Source organism: Gossypium hirsutum, chromosome A04, assembly GCF_007990345.1.
Source record: "Gossypium hirsutum isolate 1008001.06 chromosome A04, Gossypium_hirsutum_v2.1, whole genome shotgun sequence".
Lineage (NCBI taxonomy): Eukaryota > Viridiplantae > Streptophyta > Magnoliopsida > Malvales > Malvaceae > Gossypium > Gossypium hirsutum.
In genome coordinates, this window is record NC_053427.1 from 11,934,426 (window position 1) to 11,946,661 (window position 12,236).

Consider the following 12,236-nt stretch of genomic DNA (forward strand, 5'->3'; position numbering starts at 1 on the left):
AAGTCTCCCATGTTACTGGAGTCGACTACACTGACCCTTGCGCATTAAGACCTGGATATCTCCCTGTACAGAGCTTCAATACTGATGCCGTTTGTTTCTATAGAAACTAGACTCAGATAGGAATCCATACATATAAGGCATGACTTCTAATTATCTCTGGAAAATTTATGGTGAATTTTCAAAGTCGAAACAGGAGATCCAGAAACCGTTCTGGCCCTGTATCACGAGAACTTTAATATCTCTTAATATACTGTTCATATGATTGTTTCGTTACTTTCATATGAAAATAGATTCATCAAGGTTCGATTACATAATTTATTCACTATTTAATTCCATTCCTACAAATTTTTGTGATTTTTCGAATCCACACTACTGCTGCTGTCAGCAGCTGTTTTCAATGTAAACTTTACCTATTTCGTGGTTACCATGGACCAACTAGGGTTTTGTCATACATAGGTCCACATATGATCATATTTAGCCATTCCAATGGCTGATCATTTGCCCAACGCTTCCATTCCAATCCATAGTCACATCATGAAACCATATATACATACATAAACACAAATGGTCTAATGCCATACTCCACTTCTACGAGCCATTTTCGCATGGCTGTACACACATACATCACAAAAAGTACTTAAAACAACAAGGGGTAGTCCTATACATGCCATTTCGAAGTTCAACCAAAATTGTACCAAAAGGGGCTTTGATAGTGTGGGCGACTTCGACTTCAAGATCCCGAGTCCGATAGCTGGAGAACCAAAATCTATAAAACAGAGGAGCAATGAAACGGAGTAAGCAATTTATGCTTAGTAAGTTTTGAGCAAGGAATTCCAGCACAACAAAAGTATAGCATTCATTTAGCTAAACGGATAATTTCATAATGCACAAATTTTCGATATCATACTTGCTTCACATTACTAACCCTTATGTACATACACAAAAGATCAACTTAGCCAAAGGTCGGTAGCTCGTCTATCAACTGAGCGAATACTTACTTGTAAGGGCTCAACTAAATTCAAGCACATACGAAACATACCTCAATGTTGGGATGTTTCTAGAGTATTAACTGGAATTTTTACAGCAAGCTCATTCGTTACCAAATCACGTACCTTCGGAATTTAACCGGATATAGCTCCTCGTTCAAATGCCTTCGGGACATAGCCCGGTTATAGTAACTCGCACAAATGCCTTCGGGACTTAACCCGGATTTAGTAACTCGCACAAATGCCTTCGGGACTTAACCTGGATTTAATATCTCGCACAAAGGCCTTCGGATCTTAGTCCGGATATGGTCACTTAGCACAAAGCCTTCGGGACTTAGCCCGGATATCATTCAAATAACCATGCACATTTAACAATAATTCATGGCACATTCGTATTTCATTTTCATTAGCAAAACTCAAACACAAGACACTTATCATTCTTGCAATTTCGGCTCAATAGCCGCACACAAAGAGCATGATTTTGATTTGCTTAAAACATGATCTAATCAAATCTTAATTTAAGCTCTCTTACTCAAGAACTTACCTCGGATGTTGTCAAACGATTCCGATGGCTATTCGACCACTTTTTCCTTCCCTTTATCGGATTTAGTTCCCCTTTGCTGTTGAGCTTAAAGAATGCAAATAAGAGTATTCAATATTTAACCCAATAACATGAATTTATTTATCACATTCGGCAATCACATATCATTAAATTTTCAAACCAAAATGTCATTATATGACCACATATACACATATCCATATACTTAAGCTCAATAATTATAATGTAATATCATGTACCCACTTTAAGTATATTGTCGAATATACTTAATCATACATACATCTAACCAAAACAATTTCCTAAAATCTTTATATCATTTATACACTAAGCCGAATACTCTCACCAAGTTCACCTATATTCTTCAACAATTCCTTCATTGATCAAACACATATTCGGCTAAAGAAATGGCAATTTTAGCAACCTTCGATTTAATACTTAACTTTTACCACATATCAAATAACCCATTTCCTTACTCATGTGACCAAGTATATTCGGTCATGCATACACACATAAAATCAATTTGGAGACTCTATCAATCCAACATACATTCGGCACTTTCATCCACCGTTCTACCAAGCATGAAATATTCAAACACAACCAAACTCACATTCGGCCCTAGCTCATAACAAGGTAGCCGATTCTTTTCCCTTGGTGTCTAATGCTCACCTATGATTCTTTTTATAGTTCAAACACTCCTCTATCATCATTCACCTAACTTTAACATGAAACAACAAAACTCACCATTTCTCATCCAAATAACATGAACAACAACCATTTCTTGAACATTTTCTCATGACCGATTGCTCATGTTACCAACAAGATTCAAGATTTGAACATGGGCTAACTAAGGGACTTAGTAGCTAGCTTAATACATTCAACAAATTCCAAAAGCTACCATGAATTACATACCTTATTCAAGACTAGAAGGAGTGGCCGAATGTTTTACTTCCCCTTCCCCCTTCTTCTTAGCATTTTCGGCCAAGGATGATAAAAGATGAACAACAATTTTTTTTTTCTTCCTTTGATTTTTCGGTCAAGAAGAACAAAGAGGATGAAGCCTCTTTTTTTATTACTCTTCTTTTATTCTTTCTTTTATTTATTTTATTACTAACATTTTATGACACAAAATAACATATTTTATTTGTGCCATACTTATGCCATAATTTCAATAAAAAAAATTGCACAAATGCTTATCATGCCCATCATGGCCGGCCACTACTTTTAGGGGGGAAATTTGACATGCAAGTCCCCCTTTGTTTCCACATGCACTAATAGGTCCTTACGCATTGACCTATCACATTTTAAAATTTTCTCACATAAGTCCTATTGACTAAATTCACATGCAATCGACTAAATCGAAGCTTGAAATTTTCACACATTCATAATTACATATTCTAGATAATAAATATCACATTCAAACATTTCGGTGACTCGGTTTAGCGGTCCCGAAACCACTTCCCGACTAGGGTCAATTTTGGGCTGTCACATATTGGGTACGCATAGTAGCCTGCACTTAGTACTACACATGCGACCTAACAATCTGGTACACGTAGTAGCCTGCACTTAGTACTAAACACGTGACCTAAAACTGTCTTAAACACATAGTAGCCTGCACATAGTACTACACATGTGTTCTCACAACGAATCATTCGTATCTTTTCTATTCCGAAGGTCCAACCGAGAAGTTCCTCACTTTTCAACCTTTTGCCAATTCATCCATAATCAATTTCAATACATAATTTACATCAAGTGATCACTCAATATGCAACCACATCTCATATAATAACAAAATATTATAACATAAATAAAAACGATATATTATTTACATACAAACTTACCTTCCTTTTCACTCTTTCACAAGTTATCCAACTTAATAAGACATCATGTTATATCAAATTCTCAATATATTCAACTATCATAAAGCAAGCCATCAATAATTGAACCATCCAACATTTTATGTGCTACTAGTTATATATAATTGTTCTTACAATTTTTATATACCATTCTTTCATCACTTTGCAATATATTAAATCATGCCATTCGTGTAATAATAATATAGAATTTTCAATTCAAACATAGCATTGCAATATTATTGATACACGAACTTACCTTGGGACCAAAATAGCAAAAAGGAACCTAACCATCGATTTTCCATTTTTCACGCGATATATGTCCAATCCTCGTTTTCCTTGATAATTGAGATTGGAAGCTTGAAAAACCCTAGCCATGGTTTCTCCATGCAAGTTTCGGCCATGAGGTTGAAGATGGACAAAAATTGGCTTTTAATTTTGTTTTTAATTCATTTTAATAACTAAATGACCAAAATGCCCTTAATGAAAAACTTCGGAAACATGCCTAACCATGTCCATTTTTGTCCACCAACTTAACCAATGGTCTAATTACCATATAAGGACCTCTAATTTAAAATTTCATAACATTTGGACAGCTCTAGCATGTAGAACTCAACTTTTGCACTTTTTACGATTTAGTCCTTTTGACTAAATTGAGTGCCCAAACGTCAAAATTTTCGAACGAAATTTTCATGAAATAATTCCGTGAAATTGTAGACCATAAAAATATAATAAAAATAAAAATTCTCTCATCGAATTTGTGGTCCCGAATTCTGATATGACATGTTATAATTAACTTTTAGTAAAGCGATTCAAACTATTTCAAAATAAAATTCTAAACGAGATTTTTTTAGCTATGTTCACAAGTTCTTTGCATCAGTCTTTATTCTTGCACTCTTAGTGAAAGTTGACAGTAATGTGGCGGATGCAGTAAATGGACCTCCACAGAACCCTAGAATGTCTAATCGCAGTAACTAGTCCTTCGATCTGTCAGAGATAATGCAAATGTTTCTTGCCCGACAACATATTTTCGCAGTTCATCAAGAAAATTCTCACGATTTGAAGTTCTCCAACTCCACGATGGTAAAGGCGATTCGTAGTATGTTTCAATTACTATCTTGTGCAGAGTATTTTTGTATATTTTGTTGGGAAAAAGTATGGATTTAAAATGGTTTTCTTGCACAATGAAAAAATTAAAATTATGAAAATTGACCCGGTTTGTGGTATTTATAGCAATAAATCTTAACCAAATTCGTACATGTGTTGTCAGATTAGTGGATCCTTGATGTTTTTCAAATATAAACCAAATGATCTTCTACGCTATTCTCGTACCACGAACTGTTTCAAGTTTGGGCTCGAACCAATTGAATCAAAACACAAAACTAGAAAATGTTTTATTTTCTTTTGGGGTGAAAAATGAAATTATCTCTTCTTAATAAAAGCTAGTAAATTTGTTATTCTGGAAAAATATATTTAAAATTTGAGAATAAATTCTCTCTATTTTTCAGCAGAATAACAATCTCTCAAACATTCTGTAAATACCTCTACTGGTGCCATTTATTTATAGGAAGAGAAGGTAGAACCTTTGTAGAATTGTAGAAGTTTATTTTAACTATAAAAATAACATCCTACTTAAAGTAGAAGAGAGGTGAATGTCCCACCCTAGTATTTCTACTAGGGTTGTCACCTCCTTCAATTTTTTATTTATAAAAAGACCCAAATGTCAAACATCCATTTATTGTAATAGCTCGGGTTAAACCCTACTCGGAACAGTAGTTTTGGGACCACAAATTCGAGTCAAAAAATATTTTAATATTATTATTGGTTTTTACAGTATGTGAATGTGCATGTGTGAAAATTATGTGAGCTAATTTTACCATTTAATAGCTCAATTTGAGAAAAAAAGGACTAAATCACGTAAAATGCAAAAGTTGCATTCTATATGATAAAGGTGTCTATTTGCCATAACTTATTAAATGGGAGGTCCTTATGTTGTAATTAGACCATTGATAGTGGAATTTGACATAATTGGGCATTAAATGAATGATTTTAAATGGTTATAAATAAGGTTAAAATGGTAAATAGATTATTAATGTTATATTAGATAAAATCAAGTGAAATTATCATCATTTTTGTTCATCTTTGCATTGAAAATAAAATAGAAAGATAGGGTTTGAATGCTTAAACTATTCAGCCATTGATAAGCTTGATTAAGGTATGTAATTTGTTTGGTTTTTGATGATTTCTATGTTTTTGTAATCGTTGCTTCGTTTTTTAGCTAACCCATGCCTCAATTTTTGAAAGTGTTGATGATTTTGAAAGTTATCATTGATGAATTCATGTGTTTTATGATGTTTGATGATGAATTATGAAAGCTTGGTGCTTGATATACATGTTTTGTAAAGTGATTTTGAGTGAAAATGCGTATTAGGGATTAAATTGAAAAGCATAAATTGAGGGGTTAAATTTTGAAATAAATGAAAAATATGGACTACTAGGGACCTATAGAGAATTCGGCTAAGCATGGGCTTTGTTAAATTTTGTATAATTTGTGTTTTTGTGATTAAAACGCTAAATTGAACAAATGTGAAACTCTAGGGGCTAAAGTGCAAAATGAAAATATGTGTTTGTGGATGAAATTAAATGAGTTGGTGATTAAATGGGTTAATTTTGAATACATATAGATCAAAAAAAGAGGAACTCGGACTTAGATCGAGGCAAGAGCAAAGTACTTGATTAATTGACTAGTTTCGTCGTTTTTACATCCGAGGTAAGTTCGTACGTGATAAACATTGTTGTATTTATGTTTTTAATGTTTTAATAATGCATAAATTGTATATATGAAACTACGAATGCATACAATGACAAATCTACTATATTTGGCACTCAGTGTGTGTATTGGAATAGCTTCGGCGTTATGTGGCACTAAGTGTGTGATATCGAGATAGCTTTGATTTAATATGATGGCACTAAGTGTGCGATATCGTTATAGCTTTGGCTAAACAATTATGTACTAAGTATGCGAGTTCTTAAAGCATTGAAAGATTTCTGAACGATTAAACATATTGAACAAAGAGGTGAGAATGAAATACATAAATATAGGAAAGTACAGGTACGTACGATGCCTATGTGGTAGATGATACTATGTGTATAAAGCTTGATGAATTTGTATTTACATGATAAATGATCATAGATTAGATTTGAATGATGATATGAGAACTAATAAGTATTTATTAATTGATAAATTGTATAATATGAACTACTGAGTGTTTTTAGTATGAACTTACTAAGCTATGAAGCTTACTGTGTGTTATTTGTCTGTGTTTTATAGATTATCGAAGCTAGCTCAGACTCAGAGATTGTCGGGAATACGTCATCACACTATTGATCATCTCGTTGGTACTTTTGAAGCTTTGTATATATAGTATATGACATGTATAAGCTAATGTCATTGTGGTATGTTTTGAGACTTGATTTTAGCCATGAGATTTGGCTTGTAAATGTTGGTGTGGATTTGGCCATTTAAGTTGGCTTCAGTTATGTGTTTGATAAGTTATTTATGTGATGTATATAATGCTTATGTGATAGCTTGATTATGGGATGTTGAAATGGTAAGTTTTCAGGTATGAAATAGGTGATAAGATGATGATGAAATGATTTTAGATATTATATAAGTTTGATGATTTTGGCATATTGTTTCGGTATGATTTTGGTTGAGAATTTAATTAGAGAAATGGTTAAATATGTAATGGCATGAAATGTATTTGAATTGGCATGTTTAAATGCTTATATATATGTTGAAATGGTACCAATTTAATGGCTAAGTGAATATGTAAAAAGGGTGGCATATTGGCTTTACAAATGGCCTATTTTTGTCCACACGGACAGAGACACAGGCGTGTGTCTCAGTCGTGTGTGACACACCGTCATGTTACACGGTTGTGTGTCCCTTGGGGTAGTCTTACAATTTAAATTCAGTCTCGAGCATGGCCCTAGCACACGGGCGTGTGGTTAGCCGTGTGCCCAAGTCAGTTTCGACCACGGCCAAGGCACACGGGCGTGTCTTGTGGCTGTGTGAATAAGTCTGTATGTATGCCCTATTTACGCACAATCTATAACACGGGCATGTTTGGTAGCCATGTGAGGTACACGGCCTGTTCACACGGGCATGTGACCTTTAAAAATAAGAAAATTTTCTAAGTTTCTAAAAGTTTGTAATTGTTATCGGTTTAGTCCTGAACCTTGCTTCAACATGTTTTGAGGTCTCATAGACCTATGTAAGGGACATTGTGAATGATTTATATGAACTTTGGTTATGATTGCTTACATGTATGAAAATTATGTGTATTGATCGATAATGCCTCGTAACCCTATTCCAGCGATGGATACGGGTTAGGGGTGTTACATTTATTAAATCTTTCATCACCAAATCATGAATATTTTCTGGTTAATCCAACTTAAAAGTCGAATTACACTTATTAACAATAGCCTGGTTACAAATAAAATCAATTATTTTATTACAAAATCTATTGGCCCACACAGCCTTGGAATAAGTAAATTGCTCTATCTATTCGCATATCACCTTTAAGTAATAGCCCAACAATGTAATATCATGACCTCTTTTGTTTATGTAGTTAACCAGATTGACACAGTCAGTTTCCAAAATCATTTTATGGAAATTGAAAGCTTTTGCAAACTTAATACTTTCTTCCAAAACTTTAAGTGCGGCCTAAGTAGCTGTCATCTCCGTATCAATAAGGCCCCCAACCCCAAGCACAAAACCATCTGAGTCATGTGCAATCAACCCAAAGCCAATCTTTTCTGATGAAACAGTAGCGTCAAAATTGATCTTAACGATATCGTGAGGGGTTTAATCCAACATTTTTTAATCAGAGACACCGGCAATAAGGGTTTATAAACCAAATTATGAATCCAGAAATCTTGACTCAAAGTAGCAGCTCTTTCTTACACCACCCTTGCTTCTTCCTATTTAATTCTAAAGAGAAAATTGTTTCCATTATTCCAGCTATTCTAGAGGGTGGTTATGAAGTTAGAAATAACTTTAAGGTCCAAAACCCTCATCACGTCCTCTATCCAATCAATGCACTTAGAGTAAACACCCCATTCATGTTATATGAGGGGATTTGGGCCTTTCTTGCGTCGGGTCCAATTACGAGTCTTCCTAAACCCTTTTTGACCCAATACTCTCTAATATGATCCAACCCGATTCGCTTTTTCTATTTTCCAAAATAAAAATTAATATTTATAAACACATTTTTCTCATCCCAACTTTACCCCTAGAAAAATTTTGACTATTTTATCCCTGATAAAATTTAGAGAAAATATGATCAATATGTCACAACTCAACATGTTCACAATGACCGAATGATTTATTTTCATTTTCAAGCTTCAAAATAGTCCAAAATCATAAATTCATTCTTCCATCATTTTTTAAGTAATGCTATATTCATTTCCATTTTTGGAAACCTATATTCATTTCTAAATGATTCCTTTTCTTCATTTCGAAAAAAACCATAATCATTCTTGAATGTTTCCCATTTCTCTTTTTCTATTCATTATGTTCATTTTTATTCAAACACACAAATCATTTTTGGTTTCAACGAGCTAACGGAAGGACCCATTGAATATACGTAGTTGAGGCTCAAATGATTTATAAATAAGTACCAACTTTTCACCTATTAATCATAAACTCATGTAGTCACAAAGTCATTCCACTATAGTATCGTGACTGAGCTCTCCCTAACGACATAGCATTACGAAAACAACTACTTAGTGCCCATTTAATGACATTGTCATAACTGTGTTACCTCCATAAGATATTCTTGATCTCTTTGGGATAATATTCGTTCTCCCAATATGATCCTATTTTATCTCATGGTAAATATTACATTTTCCTTCAAGAAAATTCAATCACTATCAAAAAATGATCAAGTCATCTATCACAAAGATGGTCAACCTGTGGCCACGTTTACTTTTCATCAACCATGTAATGCCAATGAAAAGATATCATTTACTCATGTTTTGGGCTATGAATTCCACTATTGTGAAGGATGCTACATACTAAATAAGTCGAACACCGAACGTACCATTTTTTGGTTCCTTATCTATTTGAACTCAAGTTTTTACTTATATCAAAGTGTACGAGTCATGCATACATTGTCTGCCATCCATAAAATATTTAGGTATGTCACGCTATGAACGTCACAATTGAATAAATCCATAAAGAAATTCAAGATCTATTCTGCTTGGGTCTTGTTCGATACACTGTCAGTCTAGTCAGTCACATCTATTTCTCAATTTTCTGGGAGTTATCCGCTCTGATGCCGAAGATAAGGCATCTCCCCAATTGGACTTGATAGACGAAATATTAGTCTTTTAATTGTTTTGCTCATTTTTTATTAGACTAAGTATATGTTTAGGTTTATCTACTAACAAAAAACCTATCTTTCTGTACTATGATTCGACTACATAATACTGTTTAGTATTAATTAAACATTTAGACAACCAATGAGTAACATTTGTTTCTATTTTGCTTTGAATGCAAAAAAAAAGTAAGAACAACCATACAAAGTATATTAATGTAATCAATGAATTTGTTTTATCAATTAATCTATTCAAAAAAATAATTACAAGTGTATATTGGCGAAAATACTACATTTAGGGCACCAGATCCAACATAGCCATGTACTATCAACTTGTAGTAGCAGGTTACATTAGGAGAAGACCCTAACATTGATCAAACATCTAAAACAACTGGAGGAAAATTTTTCTCCCTGATTGTAGTTCTTTGTCCAAGCCTTTGCAAGGTATTGTTTGGAAATCAACCACGATACTTGGCATGTACTTCTACATTGAAGATATCCACACATGAAGTTCATTGTATTACACATCCCAGTCACTGTACAACTGCTCCATTGCCATTTTTTTCACCCACCATGCTTTCTTGTACGACACCATGTACTTGAACCGTATTTGCATATCAGTGATAAGGATCACTATAGTAATGGTGTGCATGTCTTTTACTAGCAATAGGATGTGGTTGGATATTGTTTTCGTATCTAGTTTGTGGTGGTCTTATGTCATATTTGAAGTCGTCCATGTATAGGGCCCTTCTAATTTCATCTTGTCCACAATTGAGTTCTTTGTATTAATGCATCCCGAACCCGCTTGTTACACCATTCTTCAGCCCTCTAGCATTCCTTAACATATAAAATTAGTGTGGACTTGGACCATTGTAGTCCAACGACCCTTTCATAATATATTACTTGATGGCAAATACCCAGTTCGCCTTATTATCGAACTGTTTCCCAACAAAAAACTTCTTAAAATATGAATCTGCCCCAACCATTGAGCATGTATTATATCTGGGTACTTGTGGAACTTGGGTGCAAGTACTTCATTGGGTCTACGCTCAACATGTGGGCCTCAGGGTCATTCCATATAAATATACCATGATTCGAGTTCCCGACCAAAGGGAGGTGTACGCCTTGACCCTCTTTCGTGCCTTAATCGTTGATATCGTCTGAGACCTCATTCGTATCGGGGTCACTAATTTCTTCACTGTCATATAGAAATGAGTATCATTATTGGACCCTTCTTTACCATCTACGTTGGTTCCCATCACCTCCAAATGTATCTCTAGATAGGGGCCTGAGATAGGGTTGTTTTACGAACTTCCACTATAGTTTGGATTTCGAGCTTTTGTAATATTCCTCTATAGCCTTACTAATCTTCCCATTTAACATTAAGATCAAAGTCAAACTCGTGATGTTGACTTCTTTCAGGGACAATTTGAACAGGCTTGGGATTGACTAACTCAATGAATAACTTAACTAGTCGAGGGTTGTCGATCCCAGCCGGGCACTAAACTGCTATCCTAGTGCCTAGGTCATCATGATCTACAAGTTTCATCTCCTCGAAATTCCACGGATCTAAGGAAACTGGAAATTTGTAGAATAATCTTGACACCATCTTCCCACAATAGACAACTATTTTTGCATTAATCTTTCGTTTCAGTTCTTCTAGCATTACAGTCTTATTGAATCTTATCCCTAATTTTCGCGGCCTTGAAATACACAACATTCTTCAGTTGTTTGTATGAACTTATACCAACAACATTTGGTTATTCATCTTCAATATAATTTGTTTTCTCTTCAACTAAACATAGATATTTCCTTCTTTTTTTCTTTCTCTCTTAAACAATTAAAGCAAGAAAAACTCAACAAAAACCCAAACTGGATGCATATATATCTTGGTGGTATCACCACACAATCTGCCAGTACATTTTTTTCTCTACCACCAGTGTCCACAAAGAGAATGTTGACAAAAAAAATTTTCCAAAAGAATATGGTGTTGGCAACAAGAAAGCCGTCACAAAAAAAAAATATTTTCCTCACATCGATTCCTTCAAGAAGAAGGTCTGCAACAAAAAAAAACAATTCTATTAAAATTAACCCACACTGGTGCTAGCAACAAGAACCTTGACACCCAAAAAAGTCATCCCTCTAGCAAAGGTGTTGGAAAAGTGCGGCAATGCGAACCCTAACAAGAACACCGGTACCAAAAAAGCACTGACACACTTATTTTAAAAATTTGAACCAGCTTCAGCAATGTGACCGTCGACACCTATTAAAATATTATTTTTTATTTCCAAAATATCATTATTTTTAAGGAGTATTTGAAAAATATACATATCGGTGCTAGCGAACATAGTGTTGGCCCCACAGAAATCATTTTTTATAGATCGAGCAATCTTCAAGCAATCATTACATGATGATTGAGGGTGGTGTCGGGGGTGAAATGGTCGGCACCAACATGCAC